Here is a 20,771-nt window from a genome sequence, read left to right as displayed (position 1 = left end):
ACATCTGTGTGTGCAGTGGAAGTATCTAGACCTGAGCCAGTCATCCAGATTCCCTTTAGAGTCAGTGGAAGGAAAGACATTTCATTTCTTGGATGCAATTGATCTGACCCTGAAGTAGATGTATGAAATAAGTAAGATGTATCACACATCTACACAGTGGCAGGAATGCCTGCAGGTTGCCTAAAGGCTACCCAGATACTATGGGAAGCCAGTGGTTACTACCTCAGAAATATATATCTGCATTTCAGGCACGTAAAGTTGGGAAGGTGAGTCCTGTCTTTCCTGTCCAGCCTATAAACTGGACTTGATTTCCTCTTATATCTTGTCTCCACATAAACTTACTATTTCTCACAATTTCATACAAGACAGTGATATGAATAATATGGTATACCTTAGACCAAAAGTTTCCTCTTGCATATACATAGCATTGATGAAATTTGGTGTGTGCTCAGATATTAATGGAGAGCAGAACAGCAAAACTGAATATTGCTGTGCAGCTCAGAGGACGAAATTTTGCCCCTGAAATGTGATATTTACAAAAGGGAAGGGGGCAATTCCCTGCTTTGTTCTTAGAAGTCATAATATTTCCTTTCAGAAAAGGGTTTCTTTTCTCAAAACTAATTCTTAAAAAATAAGAAGAAATCAGTTGTGAAGATTTAACAATATCCATTCAATTCAAAATAAGATAGAGATTTCTGCATTAAACCAGTTGGATTTTTTAAACACTGCTGATAGAAACATTTCCAAAATCAGCTGCACATGTTCTTTCTCCCATTGGTCACTACTTGGACTCTGTAAGCACTTTTAGGGGTGCTTCTGTGATTTCTCTCTTTTCTGAGGATTTCAAGACTCTGTATCTCAAGTTTTGAGGTAATAGAAGGATAGATTAGATGATGGCTTTGCACTCTTTCTGTGGGTGATTATAATGATTCAATGTTTCTCGTGCTATCATAAAAACTACAAGCAAGATTTCAGTTCAAAATTTCAATTACTTTGCACAGATTTCAAGTATTTTTTTCCATGTTTGAAGAGATTTGATGACACAAATTTTGATTTTTAGAGGATTATTTATCATAACCATAGCTTTAGGACATAGGTGTGGGGGTTTTTTTTAAAAAAAATTCATCTTTTAAAGCTCTAGGGACAAGTTCTTGAAGTTTCTTCAGAATGAGGCAAAGTGCTTAAATTGCATTTTTATGTGGACAACTCAGAATTCTTTCAGGGACCAGAGCTGGATAGAGCTTCACTAAGCTGTGCTAACCCTTACGTAGTGGATGGTTCCTATGGAACAGCACGCGGCTATACACTACCCTTATCTACACCATGGGAGACACAGGTTGGCCTTGGAAGCAGGGAGCCATAGCTAGGTCATTGATGGTCCTTTGACTTTTCTTACTCTTTCCCTAAGGGGAAGATAGCCACAGTAGTAAACTCTGATATAGGATTACACTCAGCTTGATCTAATTTTGTAACAATGAGTTTTACAAAGGGTTAGTAACTCTATGTCTCCAGTAGCACTTCCACAGCTGAGACTCAAAGTCAGTGCAACTCATGCCCAAAATTGTGGGCATGCAAAGTTCGTTATGGTATAAATTGACACCAGTTCAATAAACATAACCCTTTAGACTGATTTAACATTTGTCATGAAGAGCTTAACCAGCTCACATATACTATTCTCAGAGTTTTCTTCCCCACAATCAACATTTTAGTAGCTGTCATTAAAAAGTGTCTTAAATGTCCCTAACAGGTTTTGAATAGTGTGAGAGAACAGACAGCTTTAGTCCTGAATACTTTGGGCCCAATGTCATTTATAGCAACAACATTAGTAATACCACTTATTTTTATTGTTATTAATGTGAGCAATGTGCTACTATTTTGTGATCACAGGGAATAATACTGTAATATTGCAGAAGTGCGAGTCGCTTTTAATCAATGAGTACCAGCCTTCAAAAAGCAAGTTCCGCATTGTGGATACCCTTAAGGTCATACAGCTCGCTTCCCTATCTATTTGTGGGGTTTTGGTATTTATTTGTAGTTGCATGATGATCCCTATCTTTTAAATTTAGAAGTTGCGTGGCTATTTTGATGATATTTTAAAAGTAAAGAAGTCAAGTTTTTAAGTGGGCACAGTATGGAAGATATGATTTTTGGCCCTGAATTTTTAGAGACACCATTTGGTATGCCTCCTCCCTCCTGAACCTCCAAGAAGGATCGCCAGAGTAGGACTATCAGCAACCCAGTAGGCTATTTAGAGAAGCTGTCTTCAAGCATTCCAGCTGCTTCAGTGTACAGCATGAAGTCTACTTCTAATACAGAGCTAGTAAGCCCTGCTACTGACAAGAGCTCAAGTTAAGCAGACTGCATTCCAGGAAAGGGTGAAACTTAGTCCAAGGGTTAGGTTTTCCTATTCACCAAGTGGAGAGGATGTGTTCCCGGTTTTCCTGCCTGTGAATGAAGAAAGCATCTTGTGAACTCAGGAAAAGACAAGCCAGTAACATATGAAGACAATTAAGTAGAAGAAGAATACCCATGCTGTCCCTGAGAATTTTTTTTTTATATCAAGAGTGAGCTACAGCGTATTGGAAGAAGGAATAATCTCTTGAGTGGAGGGAGAATCTGAGACAAAATGGGCATTACATAATAACCCGTGTGATCAGAGGTTTCTGTGAATCATTGAACCCAGTTGATGTACCTGCAGGAAATTCACTTTCACATAAAATTCCAAAACAAAGCAGGAGAATTGCTTCTAATAGAGCAATAAATAAATATCTGCCTTTTAAAAGACCATAACCGCAGACCTCACATTTTCTCATTGCTCAGAGTGTCTGAGGTTGTCAATACAGCTTGCACAACTTAAGGTGCCTGAGAGAAAGAGGTGGTTCATTACAGTAATGTTGAAAGGAAATGTTAATTTCCCAGATGACTATTCACGTGATCCCTTGAAATCTCATGGTGCTTTTGGCTTGGTATTTTCAAAAGCAAATTTATCATATTTTGAGCTGCCAGCCCTGCAAAGTTAACCTGGACCTGGAAAGCTTAAGTTTCTTCCTCCATCATCATATTCAGAAGACCGTGTTCGTGCCTTAGATTTGTCAAGTACAATTATTTCATGTGACAGATAGCAAGGAATTCACCTCAAATAGTATCTTCATGAGCAGGCCTGTTGCAGATACAACCACAAGTAGTTGAGCTTATTCTCCTATACCATGTACTCTGTAGGGTATGGTGAAAATTTACTTTCTCTGCTAACACCTACAGATCTTACCCCAAGGAAATCTACTCGTATCAGGGCAACCTCCATATAGATAATTTCAGCATAGACTCATGTTTTGAAGACAGTGCCAGTTTAGAGTCCTGCTGTCAGTTATATGAAAAGCAAACATTTTCTATTTGTTGACCCAAACAGGACTCAGGCTTTGAAAGTTCTGTCACAATGCCCATCTTTAGCCATAGTCTTCGCAGCCTCCCATGAGAAAGCTGGAATAAGTATTAGTGACTAACTGGAGGTGCTTGCTGCTGCTGTGGAGGAGCCCGTGCCCTTACTTTCTTGACAATAAAAGGAAGCTAGGTGTGAGTCCCCTCCCTGTTATCAAAGTTAGCCTTTCTAAATACCCTCCAAGTTTTATACAGTCCTTAAAGTGGATGTATAAAAGTGATGTATGAGGATCACTCTTGATTTTACCTGGCTATAAAGAATACATCCTGTTCACCCCATCTAGAAAATGATGTGTTCTATTTACTTGCTATTGAATTACCTTCTAGAAATATGTAAAAAGATTAGCAGGTTACTGAAAACCTTAAATCATTGTCTCATTAGTGTTTGTCATAAAATTAATACAGACTCTTTCCTTAAGTGCATTAATTTTTGTACTATTATCTGTTCTACTGCTTAAAATGATATTTTATAAAGAAGTTTCCTAGTTCATAGATCAGCAAGCTATAAATAAACATTCTCACCCAACAAACAACTAAGACAAGATAGATAGGTACGTGGTTCTAATCTTCCTTATATAAACTATTATGCAATATTACAAAAATATGAATTTTTATTAGTTTTCATATCTTTTGATTTCTAGTCTCGTTGATTAATTCAGTAACCTTGAGAACGCAGTGTTGGCCTGAAAAATATGGTTGTTTCCATGAAAAGAGACATGAGAATGGAAGGAGTTTTACATTTAGCTTTTTTTTTTTAAACTGCTTTGTAAATTCTTTGCACAACAAACCTCACCAATATGTAAACAGGACTCTAGCTACTGTGTTTGTCCACAGCTAGAGATACAGATGAACACAGTGTAGTTGTGTGATGACAGGAACAGCTGACTCATTAGTAGAGAGCAGTGAAAGGTAATTAACCCTGGGAAAAGTACAGCTGCCATGCGAGCTGTTCCTTTCTGTAGCATCTGATTAGAAATTAGTGTTAAACCACTGATTCTTTTAAAAAAATGTCATTGATAATTCACTTTCTCTCTCAGGTGTGGCCCCTGAAAGGGGCCTAGGATAGAACTAGTGTACAAAAGGTCTTCTATCTAAAAAGGCCTTTTTTTCTGAAAGAAGTACACACCTGTTCGGCTGCTCCTGGACTTTTCTTAACCATGAATATTGTCCCAGCTTTGAATGTTGTGAGGACACCCTCCAAGTCTATGGGCAGCGCAGAGAATGCATTGTCAAAATGATTTAAGGTAGAACATTGTTGGTTGCCATAATAGTGTCTTTAGTGAGGCTGATTAGTTAAAAATCACAGCTACTATTTCTCTTATCAGTTCTGATGCAAAATGATGCAGAGTTCTTCAAAAGAAAACAAAAAAACTGTCTCCTGGGGTAGGTGAGCACAGCATGTAAAAAAAAGGATTACGCACTGAGCACGAAAGCCAGTCCCCCAGCCCACCCCTTTTCCTGCACCCATCTTGGCATTTGAGATGCCAACAGAAGAGGCAGAACCCTTGATTTAATGTGACATCCAAACAACAAACCAGCCTATTACATATATATTCAGACATCAGATACAGGCCTACTTATCAAGAATGACATAACTATCAATTAAAATAGGAAAATTTCATTAATGTGCTATTGGAATTTCTAAACTGCTTTTATTATTTACAGCTGTGATATCCAAAATAGTTTTAAATCATCTTACTTTGTAAGATCTTCTGGCCAGGGCTGTATCTTTGTATACTTGTGTGATTAATACCGGGTGTATGCGACTGCTTCCACCTACAAATAACATGTATGATTTTGGTCCATGAGAGTGTTCTGGTTGTTTTCAACAGAGCCAGGCTTACGCTAGGGACCCTGAAGGGAAACTGTTTAAAGTGATAAAGTTTGTAAGACATCTCTTCATAGGAAAATTTTTTTCATCTTGCTCAAGTCAAATTTGCTGCAATAGGATGAATAATCACAGAATCACAGAACCGCAGAATGTTAGGGATTGGAAGGGACCTTGAAAGATCACAGAATCACAGAATCACAGAATGTTAGGGATTGGAAGGGACCTCGAAAGATCATCTAGTCCAATCCCCCTGCCGGAGCAGGATTGCCTAGACCATATCACACAGGAACGCATCCAGGCGACTTTTGAATGTCTCCAGAGAAGGAGACTCCACAACCTCTCTGGGCAGCCTGTTCCAGTGTTCAGTCACCCTCACCGTAAAGAAGTTTTTCCTCATATTTATGTGGAACCTCCTGTGTTCCAGCTTGCACCCATTGCCCCTTGTCCTGTCAAGGGATGTCACTGAGAAGAGCCTGGCTCCATCCTCATGACACTTGCCCTTTCCATATTTATAAACATTAATGAGGTCACCCCTCAGTCTCCTCTTCTCTAAGCTAAAGAGACCCAGCTCCCTCAGCCTCTCCTCATAAGGGAGATGTTCCACCCCCTTAATCATCTTCGTGGCTCTGCGCTGGACTCTCTCTAGCAGTTCCCTGTCCTTGAAGTGAGGGGCCCAGAACTGGACACAATATTGCAGATGCGGCCTCACCAGGGCAGAGTAGAGGGGGAGGAGAACCTCTCTTCACCTGCTAACCACACCCCTTCTAATACACCCCAGGATGCCATTGGCCTTCTTGGCCACAAGGGCACACTGCTGGCTCATGGTCATCCTGCTGTCCACTAGGACCCCCAGGTCCCTTTCCCCTACGCTGCTCTCCAACAGCTCTGTCCCCAGACAGGTCTGTCCCCAGACAACAATGCATACATGGGGTTGTTCTTGCCCAGATGCAGGACTCTACACTTGCCCTTGTTATATTTCATTAAATTTCTCCCCGCCCAACTCTCCAGCCTGTCTAGGTCCCTCTGAATGGCTACGCAGCCTTCCATTGTGTCAGCCACTCCTCCCAGTTTTGAGTCATCAGTGAACTTGCTGACAGCGCACTCTATTCCCTCATCCAAGTCATTAATGAATATATTGAATAGAACTGGTCCCAGTACCGACCCTTGAGGGACTCCGCTAGACACAGGCCTCCAACTGGACTCTGTCCCATTGACCACCACTCTCTGGCTTCTTTCCTTCAGCCAGTTCACAATCCACCTCACTACCTGATCATCCAGACCACACTTCCTCAGTTTAGCTGCGAGGATGCTGTGGGAGACCGTGTCAAATGCTTTACTGAAATCGAGATAGACCACATCCACAGCTTTACCATCATCTATCCACTGGGTTATGTCCTCATAAAAGGCTATCAAGTTGGTTAAGCATGACGTCCCCTTGGTGAAGCCATGCTGAGTGCCCCTAATGATCCCCCTATCCTTGATGTGCCTAGAGACAGCACCAAGGACAAGTTGTTCCATCACCTTTCTGGGGATGGAGGTGATGCTGACCGGTCTATAGTTACCCAGGTCCTCCTTCTTGCCCTTTTTGAAGACTGGAGTGACATTTGCTTTCCTCCAGTCCTCAGGCACCTCTCCCGTTGCCCACAACTTAGCAAAGATGATGGAGAGTGGCCTAGCAATGACTTCCGCCAGCTCCCTCAGCACCCACGGGTGCATCCCATCAGGGCCCATGGATTTATGGACGTCCAGATTGCTTACTTGGTTCCTGACCCAGCCCTCATCAACCAAGACAGATTCCTCCTGTATCCTGACTTCTTCTGGGGCCGCAGGGGTCCGGGGCTCCTCAGGACAGCCTCCAGCAGTATGGACAGAGGCAAAGAAGGCATTCAGTAACTCCGCCTTCTTTTTATCCTCTGTCTCCAGGGCCCCCACCTCATTCATCAGTGGGCCTACATTGCCTCTAGTGTTGGTTTTACCTGCAATGTATTTGAAGAAGCCCTTTCTGTTGTCCTTGACCTCTCTTGCAAGGTTTAATTCCAAGGAGGCCTTAGCTTTCCTAGTTGCCTCCCTACAACCTCTGACAACAGACTTATATTCCTCCCAAGTGGCCAGCCCCTCCTTCCATGATCTGTACACCCTCTTCTTCTACTTGAGTTTGCCCAGCAGTTCCCTGTTTAACCATGCAGGTCTCCTGGTACCCTTCCTTGACTTCCTACCTGCTGGGATGCTCTGATCTTGAGCTCGGAAGAAGCAGTCCTTGAATGCTAACCAACTATCTTGAGCTCCCTTACCTTCTAGTACCCTGTCCCATGGGATTTCCCCTAGCAATTGCTTGAAAAGGCCAAAGTTGGCCCTCCTGAAGTTCAGGGTTGTGATTCTGCTAGCTATTCTGTTCCTGCCACATGAGATCCTGAACTCTACCATCTCATGGTCACTACAACCAAGGCTGCCCTCAACCTTCACCTCTTCAACCAGAGCCTCCTTGTTAGTGAGGATCAGATCCAGCAGCGCTCCTCTCCTAGTTGGCTCATCCACCATTTGCATCAGAAAGTTATCATCAATGCACTGGAGGAACCTCCTGGACTGGGGATGGCTGGCTGAGTAGGCCTCCCAGCAAATATCAGGGTAGTTGAAATCCCCCATGACAACCAGGCCCTGTAATTGAGAGACTGCTCTCAGCTGCCTGTAGAAGGCCTCATCACCCTCCTCATCCTGATCCGGTGGCCTGTAATAGACACCCACAACAGTATCACCCCTGCCAGCCTGCCCCTTAATTTGCACCCACAAACTCTCAACTCGCTCCTGATCCGCCCCTGGACAGAACTCAATACATTCTAGCTGCTCACTCACATAAAGAGCAACTCCACCACCTCTCCTTAGTGGCCTGTCTTTCCTGAACAAGACATAGCCATCCATGACCACATTCCAGTCATGCGAGGTGTCCCACCAAGTCTCTGTAATTGCCACTAGATCATAGATCATAACAGATTACTATTATTTACTAACATAAAATAATATTACAAAGATATGTTTCTATAGTGTTATTTTTAACACAGTATTTTTTAGTGGTACAATGGGCCATTTTCTTACCACATATCTAATATGCTCACATTGAAAGAAACTTTCTGTTTCAGTTTCTTTTAAATTAAATACAGTACTTGCTGGGTAAATATTTGAAGTTATATGCACATAAGTTTTTATATATATAGAGAGAGAGATACACACCTTATTGACTTTTTCAACATTGAGAACAAAAAACATTCAAAGTGAAATGGTTAAAGGTATTTCCTAGAAGAATATTTCTCTGTATATGAAAACAAGTGAAATAGATTTTTAAGATAAAGACCTAACATGCCAAGAGTGCAGTTACCTCTGACTTGCCTAATATGTTAAGGGAGAAGAGAACCGAAATGTGTTTTAAATTATTTTGTCATTCATAATGCATTAGTTAGTACCCGTTCTTCTCAGAAATGTCCTTTTTTATTTGTTCATTTTTTTCAGTAAAAAAAGCTTAAAGAGGAAATATTTTTTTCTTGCAAATCCCAAGTAATAGATCACTCTTGAAGTATCAGGTTGAGTTTCAGAGGAAGTGAAAGCATGAGCAGGCTATTAAATTGATTAACGTATCAGGATGAAAATAATATTGACTACCTTAAAGCATGGTTAGAAATGCGCAAAAGCACTTCACAGCACTCTATGTCATTATCCTCATTTAGCTGAAAGGTGAAGAGACTTGCTGAAGGTCATAGAATAGATCAGTGGCAGAGGCAGGAAGAGGTTCCAGAATCCCTTTTTTTTCCAATTATTTTCTCAGTCACAGTGCCTTCACTTTATGTCTATGACAGAAGACAGGTGTCATTTTGAGAAGTGACTTTCACCCCACTCTAGAATCATAAAAGGCCCTGAAAAGAGAATTTAAACTGCCATCCCTGGTGCCACTGGCCTCATAGCTTAACTTTGAATAGACTGAACACCCTTTTCCTTGCTCCACACGCCCGATCCAAACATATACTAAGCTAAACCTTTTCAGATAGGAAGTCTGTCCCAGTGATCATTTTACACACACATTTTGGTGTCTAAGAAATATTAGTCAATATTTTTGTTACTTTGATTTTCAAGGTAGTATTTTTGTTCTTGGTTTGTTTTTTCATATGTTCTTCATCATGTTCCCAGTACCTTCAGGGCAGTGCAATAGTGCAAGCAAGCCCTATTACCTTTATCATTTAGGGTCATTACAAATCTTTTAGATAGTGGCAGACTGTACTTCACACGGCACTCTTGAAGTTAATGAACATATGTGATTTGCATGTTGAGGGAAGGCACACTTCTTCCCTTTGTGAGATTTTCCCTTTCTTGGGACATGTCTGTCATGCTTAATGAAAGGAGCTTGTTGTTCTAAAAGGGGAGGATGAATGCATAGGATATCAGAATGGTAGTTATATTTCTTTTTATAAAAATAGTTTGTATTTTTAGGTTCATTGTTCCTTTTGACTCCATGTCAGAGAATGTTCAATGAGCTAATTAGCCATGGGTTTTGTCCAGCATAAGAATTGCGATGTCCTAATTCTGGCTATTAAATCAGTCCCAAAAAATTTGGCTGCAACAGTTAGAAATCACAGGGAAGGAATATAGCAACCTAGATGAAGCCTGTAAGTATCTGAGAAGTGACCACTTTTACTGAATCTAATCAGTTCCAGCACTTCTGTAGAGGTTAGAGGTTCAATGCAACCGTAACATCACCCCGTAAAATTGTCCTCCAATCTCATTGGATTCCTAACCAGCCTGCTGGAAACCATGTAAGAGTACAAGGACAGTAGCAGTGGTGACTAAACACCAGGCACATAGCAATACTAGAGCCGGACCAGAACCTTCCTGATGTTGAAGGAGACTATAACAGTGTAATTAAAACACCACCATTTCACTGTTCTTAGTTATACTGGTCTGTGTGCTTAGGCATCTCCCGCTGGCCTTAATGCTGCAACTGCTAAGCACCCCGCCGATGAGCTGAGCACAGTCATCTTTTGCTGAAATCAGTAGCAGTCCCCCCACACAGTACAGAGATGACTCCATGCAGGAAAAGTCATCCAGGCTGAAAAAGAGTAAACATGTTTTAAAAGAAAACAAACCCTGTGTTCCAGAGTCAATGACACATGCTCTTTGAACTTTCTTTTAAAATTGCTCTGAAATCATATGGTTGTTATGGTGTGGTTTTACTCAAAATAATGCATATCATTGTAACGCAAGCCTTGAAGTTAAGTGGCTACTTTAATGAAACATAGTTACCATAGTTACTGCAGGAGAACAGAGAATAACTTTTAGTTCTTTTGAAGCTATGAATTAGTTTAAAAAAGAGGAAAAGGAATAAACAAGCATGCAGAAGTTTATTATTCAGTGTTTCATGCTTGATCAACTCTAAAAAAGAAACTCTTCCTAGACTAGGGCATTAACATTTTCAGCTGAAATCTATAATTGCCCATCAACAAACACAAAATCACATGTCAGCTCTTCAGTATGTCTGTTTCCATGTTTTTTTTCCTGAGTCAGAAATGGATTTCTCCAAAGTTCTGCTTTCAGCATTTTGTTAATAACTGACATTTTACAGCGTCTTGATTGCTAAAAAATAATGTCCTAAAGGCAATAATACATTGCTAAACACAATACATTGCTAAACACAACTCTTGAAATCTATGGTCTGGTTCTATTATTCATTATAAACACTATCTTAAGGCTGATGAGAGGGAAATGAGAATTTATCATAGCGAAGTGTCTTCTAGGACCAGCTTCATTGTTTTTCAGTTTAGCATTGAGATGTGCTCTAACCCTGAACTGTTAATGGAGGTCACTGCTGTTCCTCTCCTTTACTGTGTCAAAGCAAAGGAGTTCCTACATAGTTGACTATTGAGAAACAAAATTATGTTCTTTACAGTATATCACCTTCAGCTTATGAGCCTCCAGAGCAGCGGTGATTAACAGGACTTTTACAAAGTTTCTGTGTAGTTACAAGGACAGCTTCAATCTTCTGTCATTTTTTTGCATTAGCTATGAATATGCTTTTACCACCAAAATGCATTTATTTTAAAGGTAACAATACAGACTCAGAGAATAGCTTATGTTTCATCTATATTTATCAGTACTCACTGTACATTTGTGTCTTCATTACCAGGAAATATTAAGGGACATTGTGCCATCTATTCCTGTTTACAGTTTATTATGCAGAGATAGGAAACACTTAGCATGTAAAATGAATGTAGAAATTATTCCTGGATAGAAACACGGACATTTCCCACTCGTTGGCTCTTTCTCCTCCATCACCGGATCAGAGTGTAATTGTCAGTAATCAGGCCTGCTTGCTGCTGATAAAACCACTCTGAATGCTAGCAGCCTTCTTTGTGTGATGACTCAATTATTCCAGAAGTGCCTCATCAAATCTGCCCCATCAGCTGGGCTAATAAATAAGGAGAAGAAACTGGCCCCCCAAAGCAAATTATAAATCCATTTGCATTAACCATTTCGCTGGTCCATGATCTAGCCAGAAATAAGCATGGCAGATTGTGTTAAGGTTATTTGAATATGTTTATAATGTTTACAGCATGCAACCTTTTTTTTTTTTTTTGCACAAGGTGTTGGAATTATCGGTCATGAATAGCATCTAAATGCAGTTATGTTAATTACAGCAAAGCCTCAGGCATCTTTGAGGGATAGTTTGTTGCTTAAATCAGGTGAAAGTTAAACCCTTCTGCTAGGCGAAATATGATCTTGCACATGGCATTGGAATTACTGCCATGTTTAAGAGAGAGGATGAGTGCAAGGGATGTGTTTTTATAGGTACTGGAAGGACAACAGCCTGTGTTGCAAGGCTGTCTTGTGCTGGTAACGTGACCTCCTGCTCATCTCAGGGTAGAACTAAGTAAGATGAAGTTTAGCCTTATAGTTGGGAAAGAAAATGCAATAGCTGAAGAGAAATAATTGTTTCATGTGTACTCTGCACTTCATAAAACAAGTGCAAAGAGTACTCTAGTCCAAGGAAATTCCTTTCTGAAGCTCAAATAATATAAAAATGATGTTTCCAAGTAGACTCCTTCAGATTTCTGAGACTGCCCACGTGTACTCCAGTGAGGGTGTTAAAGTGAAGCATCAGAAAGCCGAATGAAATTAATTTGTTTATTCGCATGCTGAACGTTACATATGTACTTAAGGGTCTCACTGAGGTGACCCATATATTTGTGCAGAACTTAATGTGTAAAGTTACATACTTCAGCCTGTGCAAGATAAAGGTCTGACTGCAGTCAGGAGCTCAATGTATCTTCACTCACTTTGTAATCACATACTTTGTAATAGCATCTTTAGCTTTTATGTATTTTTTTCTCAAATACTAAATATGTTGTGTTATTCTTTCTTGAGACAGAGAAATCACTGTCACTGTAGAGACAGGAAAAATGTTCAGGGATCATAACGGTGAGCACATTGGATTTTTTTTCCTTAGCTATTACTTCCATTCTGAGTTAACAAATCACAAACTGTTGTGATCGTTCATTTTCATATTTGCAATATATCAACTAGTGATGTGGTAAATGAGAGAAAATAAAATTCATCTGTTGGAAATTATATCCATTATGCTCAAAAAAATTTCTTAGGAGTCTTTTACAGATGTAGTACAGCCTTGTGTACTGCAATTCTGACAGAGAAAACAGCCTCAGTCATCTGATGAGATAATTTTTAACTGTAGAATATGTCTTTTCCCATTATTAAACCCTGAGGAACTCTCTAGTAATCTGACCTGAATGAGTGGACTTTTACTCATAGACAATGGGTCAACAAGAATGGTTACTTGAAGGGATTTGTCACACACATCTGGTGATGAGGATCAGGGCCCAAATGGTGATTCACATCAGTATCCTGGTATGACTCATGGATCTCAGTAGGGTGGCACTTCAGAATCAGTACAAAATCATGTTGCACTGGAAATGGCTATAAACCAAAGAATGAATTGCAAAGGTTCCAGGTGACTTCACTGAACCATTACATTGACAAATCAAGAAACTCATTTCTTCCATCTTTGTAGGTTTATAAAGTTTATTATTCTAGTTGATTTGAGGTGTTGGTTGAAAAGGGTGGAGGTTTTCTTTGTAGGCAAACAAACTTCACCTTCAGAATTAAAAAATTTTGTTCAGACATATAGGGAATTGAAGTGTAGACATAATTTGCCATCTGTAAATCCTTTTGAATTTTTTACTAAAACAGACAAATGAGTTAATGCAAGCTATGAATAAATTGGGCCAAATAAAGACATGTGTGGACTTAAGGGGAGTGATCCCACTAAAGAACCTTGGTTAACAAATAAGTAAGTTAGTTCTACCTAATTTCCATCAACAACGATCTTACCATCAAAGTTGCCAATAACCTAGACAGATGTTCTTTATGGGCTCTTGAGGTTGAGATCTGAATTTTTCCTGTTGGCATTGCAGACTGTTGCCTGCACTTCTTGCAATGCCTCAAAATTTGACCCATGATTAATTTTATAATTCATAAAATACACTAAACAAAGTGTTTCTCAATAACTTATTATATGAGATCTTGATGTTACTGTAAAATCAGCACTAACTCCTGCTTGCTACCTGAAGTATCAGATCCCAGCATTCATATTTGAAATGAGTTGCTTCTGGGAGTGTGGACAGGGGTGACACACAGTTTATATTCCATTAGGGGTATGTCACGTCCCATGACACAGCATAATCCTACACACCCTGTTTATAACATGACAGATGTATGACATTGTATTAGACTTTTTATGAAACACCATATCTTCAAATGTGGGTAGTCACCCACGAATCAGCTGTATGGCAGCCAGCACTCTGTTATGTGAAAGAAATAGAAAACAGCACATTTAAACTTATTAACCAGTAAGCTTCTGTTGTAATTAAAACACAGAAGAGGGGTTCAGGTTTTGTGCTTTATATAAAGCCTTGCCTTTGCCCTACTATAGCACCCTCTGCTTTACAAAGATAGCTGATGATGTCGCATGCAAGGCAGATGGGAGTAAAATAGCAAATGGCACTGTTGCCTGTAGTTTTCCAGTACAATTTTAAAACCTGCTCCCCAGCCTTGACCCAGCCCAGACTCCTTTTCCTAAAAGGAGAATTTTCAATGTATTATGTAAAGTTATAATGTGGAAAACTTTTGTATATTTTTCCTGTCCTTTGTGCACTTTTCCAAGTGGATCTCAGCTGTGCTGTCTTAACTCCTGGGGTCCCTTAGGGATGAGAGAGACAGCAGATGGGGTTAGGGCAGAGGGCTGATGCTTCTGACAGCAAACGGCCTGGTTGTTGAGTGGAAGCTGTGAGCGTCAGGAAGCTCCTTTTCCCCAGAGAACCAACTAACCACTGAAGAAAGTTGAAAATGAGCCCTTTGAGAAACGCTATTAAAAGTAGTAAAAAAATCGCAATTGTGCAGATGATGTGCTGCTGTGCGGTTATTCGGATGCTAATGAGTTTGACATGAGGGAACTCAAAGGGTTTACAGCTACTCCCTTATATGATTTAGTTCTTTATTGGCAATCTTTGAGAAAATAAATGAAAAATATATTGCTAATAAATACATAACTTGATAGGATTTTAGACAAAAAGCTGCTAAGTTTTAGGCTTTAGAAGGAGGTTTGTTCACTGTTGTAACTATTCTCAGGGACCTTTTGTTTTAGGTTAGTGTGTTTTGAACAAAGAGGAAGAGACAGGTAGAAAGCTTAAAGACTCCTTTTGGTTTTTTTTTCATGGATATTGAAATAGAATAACAGGGAAAAAGGCCTTTGGGGATAAACAACATCTTCTTCCAGCAGCGTATTGGCTAGAAAACTGCTTAAAAAATCTGTTTGGTATTGGGCTGTTTTGTTATGGGTTTTCTCCCTTCTTTATCATCTTGCATCTCTTGTCTGTTTTGCTATTTGATAAAAGCTTATTTATTTTAATTAAAAGTTATTGATGGGATGCAACTAATATTCTATCTATTGGGACTCAAGCAGAAATTAGTCACTCAATAAACTCTGTCTACCCTGAGAATCTGTTTAGAATGAGCCTTTCCAATTTCAGAAAAGTAACATCACAAATTTTACTGAAAAACTTCATCAGATATCATTAAATGCATAGTTAAACTTTCACCTTCAAGTTCCAAAATTTTATCTGCAAACTTTGTCATAATTGGAATACGTTGAATGAATAGATTTATTTTACTAAATACACTGGATAACATTTGGAAAGGACCTCTGAAGTTGCAAGTGATAGTAAAATTTTTCTGTTTTGGTAACTAATGGCAGGAGTGATGCTAAAATAAATCCTGCCCATAATAACTGATCACAGACAGATATTGCCAGGTTGCAACTGCCTACAACTTTAAGTGTTCGAAGGGTTTGGGTATTCACTATTTCTGAATATAAGGCCCTCAGTATTGTACACTCAGATATGAACTTCTGCAGCTCTTCTTCGCTTGCTGTTACTGTTGATTTAGCTGGTGTTTTCTCACAGAAAGGAATAAAAATCGAGCATGGAGAAATGTCAAAGTTTTCCTTTAGTTTACTTATGGTGAGAACAAAATCAGTCTGCCAAACTTTAAACTCTGATATTCAAAATCAAAAAAAAAAAACCAACAAAAACTGAGGGGTTTTCTGCTATTGTTTTAATATTTTAGAATGCTTCTCATTTATTTCACATCATGTACTGAACCGTCCTTCTCAGTCAAAGGAGTTCTGATGCAGTAAAAACATTTGACTAAGGATTTCTACATACAGAAACTGTGGAATTTTGTCTGTGAAAGAAGAAAAACTTTTCTCAGAGCAGTTCTGTTTCATGATGTGTTGGAAAGGGCATTGGCAATATAAAGAAATACAGAAAAACTGCTGATCTTTCTGCCTTTTAGAAGCATCATTGATGCCTCTATACCACGTCTTTGAACAACTGCACGAGAAAAAAAATGCATCTGGATTATTTGCCTATTTGATTTATAGTGTGTTCTGTTTCATCTACGTTTTATTTACTATAGCTGTTTTATAGTTTTCTTTTGTTGTTATTTTTCTCAGAGAATGAATTTCAGGATTATCTGTTAAATCAGGCAAGGCATCTTGGGCTGAGTGACGAATTTGGTCCTTTGGAATCTGCACATATTTTCACCTGGAAACACGTAAAGGTGGGATAATTTATTTACAAAAACGAATTTGAGTCAAATATATACTATATATTATATTAGTACTAGAATACTATGTGGTTTCATGTGTAGTGTCTCATGCATTATGTCTGTTTTCCTCACATAGCATGTGCTATTTTAAGAACAGCAGTCTTCAACAGTCAGGTATAACAATACTGAACAACTGAAAAAATATATAAATCTTTGTAAATACCTAGAAATTCTAGTTTTTAAATTTCAGAACTACACTGTGTTAGCATTACATACTGACAGGAAGACAACTGTCTTTGAATCTATATGACTCCAGGAGTGAGAATGTATTTCATAATGCACTGCTTAAATTTAATTTGAGTGATAGCTCATTTGTGAATTATTTTTATAATGCTTATTGAGTGTTTTTTAACAATATATCAGTTGGATGGGATAAAAATTTTGGTGTATTTGTAAAAGATCTTAAGGTATCAAAGCATTTTTTTCTTTTTGAATATTTCTTTCTTCTAAAAAAATTATGTTTTGCACATAGTAGCCCAGGAAATAGCGACAAGACATTGAACTACGTCAAAACTAAAAATCCAGGAAAAAAAGCCTCCAGAAAGTAGGATCATACATCAGCTTGTGTTGAGCTGCATTTCAGCATGGTAGACTATATAATTTTTCTCTGAAGTTAAAAAGCTAGCATTTGCCCCTTAATTTCATAAAGCTGTGGCTCTGCCCTGTAAAGCCTTGGTAAAGCAGACTAATAGAAATACTTGGCACATTCTGGTTACCTAAGGGAATAATAGAACTATTTGCTGTAGTCGTTTGGCAAAAGGACATAAACATATGGCTTTGGTTTATATTCAGCACTGCCAGTTGTGCAAAGTTGCATGGATGAAGTATACAACAGCAGTGACAACTCAGAAATCAGAAGTGAGAATCAAAATAAATCATCCTCATTACAAAGCTATTCAAGCTTACTTTTGATTTAACATCTATTTTGCCGCTGCATATTTTCAAGTAGTGACTTCAATATAAAAAACATCTACTTCTCAAATTTTATTTTAATTCCTGAGAAATTAATATATCTGAACCAATTATTTCCATGTTATTCAACTTTCTCCTAGAGAAATCAGGAATAACATTGTTTAAATTAAAGAAAAATTTTCAAAAATAAAGATGAGATTACTCCTTGGTTAAGAATAATCAAATCTCAAAATAAGGCATATTTTCAGTAATAGTCTTTAAGAACATCTACTTTGTAAATATTTTTTCTCCTTTCTAGCCATCAACATGTTATCAAAAAAAGAAGAAGAAACTTTAACCACAGTACAAATAATATTCCTAAAAATGTTGTCTTTGGATTTTGGATATTATTCTGCCAGTAATCAGAATATATAAGCTTTATCTAGAAGTTGCTATATGTGTACTTTGCATTTCCTTCTCGCACCGTCCTTCTCATCGTCAGTCTGCCATTAATACTTCATATTAAAAAAGCTATCATAGAGTGACAGAAAGATGCAGTCAGCACACATGTATACACAGACAGCCAAACAGTGATCTGTACTTCTGGACAGGCTATATGAAATCTTTTTGCTTTCAGATTTATTTTTAAAAATCTTTTCTTTATGACATTACTTCTCTTTTCTGTGTTAGATTCTTAAATAGAGTTATTGAAAAGAAACATTAAATATACGATTACCAAAAGCACGAAGAGCTTGCTGTGAGTGTAATTATTTATTGTAGGGCGAGGCACACACAGTGTCCAGTCACCTTGGGGTACAATCTAGCACATATATGTTCGTAGCACTTAGCAACGTCTGACTTCAACTTTGAAGTTAGTGGCTTGTGTTTGAGACTTGAGGATGGATTTGTGTGCTTTGAAAATCGAGGGGTTTTTTTCTGGCTAAGTTCATTAGTCTAGTGACAGATGTAGCTGTTGCCTCTATAGAAACTTAAGTAATTTACAAATTAAAAATAGTATAGAAAAGCTATTATTTTCAGACCTCTCAAAATCAGTTAAGGTTTGTCCTAGCGAAGTTGTTTGCCAAGTTTCAGTTTGAAAATCAAATGTAACTTTTAGTTGGAGAATCACAATGAAAGGCCAAATTTTATACTCCTTACCTCTAGATAAACTGGTGATTTCTTTTCCTCTAGCTAGTTACGCAAAAGGAAACAGTCTCCCGGAGTGTGAAACCCACTCAGAGAAAGTCATGCTTGTACAAAGGTTACAATAGAAATTAGACAGTGCACAGCTCTTACATTAGCTCTTTCCAGGAGGTGCATTTCACTTTTACCTATGTCAGTAGCACTGGCTTCCCCAAGTCATAGTTTATTTCACAGTAATGTGCTGTGAAAATATCTTACCAAGATAGTAGTATCAATTTAGTTTCTGAAATTCAGAATTAAAATGTGCAAGTAAACTGAAATAGGTATTGTTATTGGTATTTTTATCATTTATTGCACATGCCCTGTTTTCAGCTGTTAGTCATATTCTTGGATCCCATTATAATATCAGCACATGCACATGTGCACAGATAGACTCCAAGCATAAAAAAAAGCAAACTCAGAGCCAAATCCTGATTCTTTCACTCAGGGAAGTATTTCCAGGTGCTGCTCTCGAGTCCGCTGACTGCAGTGGGATGGTACAAACAGAAGAAGTAACATTTGGTTTCTGCAGCCAGGAACACTGAAATAGTTTGCTCAGAAAGTATGATTGCTGCTATTCCAACAGTAAATTATTCTGGAGAAACATGAATACCCTGTAGCAATAACATAGCAAGTTACTCCAGTTTCAGCAAAGCAGAATTTGTAGTATGAAAATAATTCAACATCAACGTCCTCAATAAATTTCCGTGTCACAGAAATATGGCAAAACTGAAGCAATTCTAAGGCAGTCATTTATTTCTTAGCCTGATCGCCCAATGATTTGGGGCTGCATAGATGCTACTCCTCTGTCCCTGTGTTTCTGGCTGTATTTCTCCCATTAATTCCTTTTGAGTCCATTAGCTAGTTTCAAATAATTTTGAAAAGAAAATGTTTAGATGGGTTTAAACCCCATCAAATCAGAGAATCTAGGTATAAGATACAAAGATAAAGTGGAATTAATTCCACTCTTCACTTTTTGTTATTTTTGTGAATCGTGCCCTTAAAAAATATGGAACTGCAACTGCCAATAAAATTTTCCTGTCAAACACTTAGATATTAACCCAGTGATCCTGATGGCTAAAAAAACTAGTAGTGAAACATTGTGTGAGGATTCTGTGCAGATATGACCATCCTATTTATTCTTTATGGTTTCTTGTCTCAAGACAACATACGTACTGGGAGGGAGGGCTGACCATCCTTGGCTTTGAGAGCATGAAGCACCTTCCAGAATCCATCCAGTCTTTAGAGTACACAGAAGTAATAAGATATGTCTCTCAAATTAACACCTTGATAACAATTACCTCTAAAAAATTTGGACGGAATTGCTCACTTAGAGTTTAATTCTTTTGTTGTTCCATGGGTGATTTAAAAGTTTGAATACTTCTTGCTGATCATCTGTGGCTGTAATTTCATGTAAAACAATCACTATGTAGATCAATATCAGAAGTGAGAAACTTTGTTCACTTTTTTCAGTATCAGGCAGTCTCTGAAAGAACTATCAAAACCCAAAGATATTACATTTAAATTTTGAGCAAGAGAGGTCTTTGTGTTGACACACTTAAAAGATTTCATAGTTTTGTTCAGTTACTTTTGTATAATTTTCAAGTTAATGTATGGGACTTTTTGTAAGATGTTTTTTATGCAACACAGACATGATGATTATTTTAATACGTAGTATGCACCAGGCTAAACAGTCCTATAAATTTTAGGTTTCAGTTGATTAAGCATCTCTCATAGTTTCAAATTATTACAAGGAAAGAAAATCAATAGAAAAATCACCTGCATTGATTTTATTGTTGGTTTTTACTCATTGTGCAGTTTTTAAATATTCATCACAATGCAATGTGCTATTTAGACCAAAGTAACTGCTGTTCAGTAGAAGCAGTGGACACTTTTTGTTTCATAATTAAAAGAGCAGCACTGTGATTGGTGTGGTGTTTATTACGAAATGTTGACAAAGGAGTACCAGTGGTTTTAATAGTTTTAGCTTACAGGAGCTGTTGTTAATTTTGTCTGTAGAGTTGCAGGTGAAATAATGCACAGTGGATAAATAGTCTATATTGGTTTAACTGAACATAATATATAGTGTGTTCTGGAGTTGTTTGTCTCAATAGACTATAGTAATCAAAAGTAATGAACCTATTATGTGCAGGACCTTGGAGAGCATAGAATGGCAGTAAAAGTGTGGCACATAAAAGGTTTATTAAAGGAAATT

At 38.2% G+C, this 20,771-nt stretch overlaps 1 protein-coding gene across 2 annotated transcripts in view; it reads left to right on the top strand.

The window, feature by feature from the left end:
- The window catches only part of ST18 (ST18 C2H2C-type zinc finger transcription factor), a 176,610-nt gene that overhangs the window by 85,925 nt on the left and 69,914 nt on the right, over nucleotides 1–20,771 (top strand). For both annotated transcript variants that reach the window (XM_068396197.1, XM_068396198.1), the window contains exon 3: nucleotides 16,329–16,435. The gene's annotated coding sequence lies outside the window, so the exon portion shown is untranslated. The remainder of the gene's footprint in view (nucleotides 1–16,328; nucleotides 16,436–20,771) is intronic.

The sequence above is a fragment of the Nyctibius grandis genome, chromosome 3 (genome assembly GCF_013368605.1).
Source record: "Nyctibius grandis isolate bNycGra1 chromosome 3, bNycGra1.pri, whole genome shotgun sequence".
Lineage (NCBI taxonomy): Eukaryota > Metazoa > Chordata > Aves > Nyctibiiformes > Nyctibiidae > Nyctibius > Nyctibius grandis.
The sequence above is the reverse complement of the archived record's forward strand: the minus strand, read 5'-3'. Positions and strand labels throughout refer to the sequence as shown.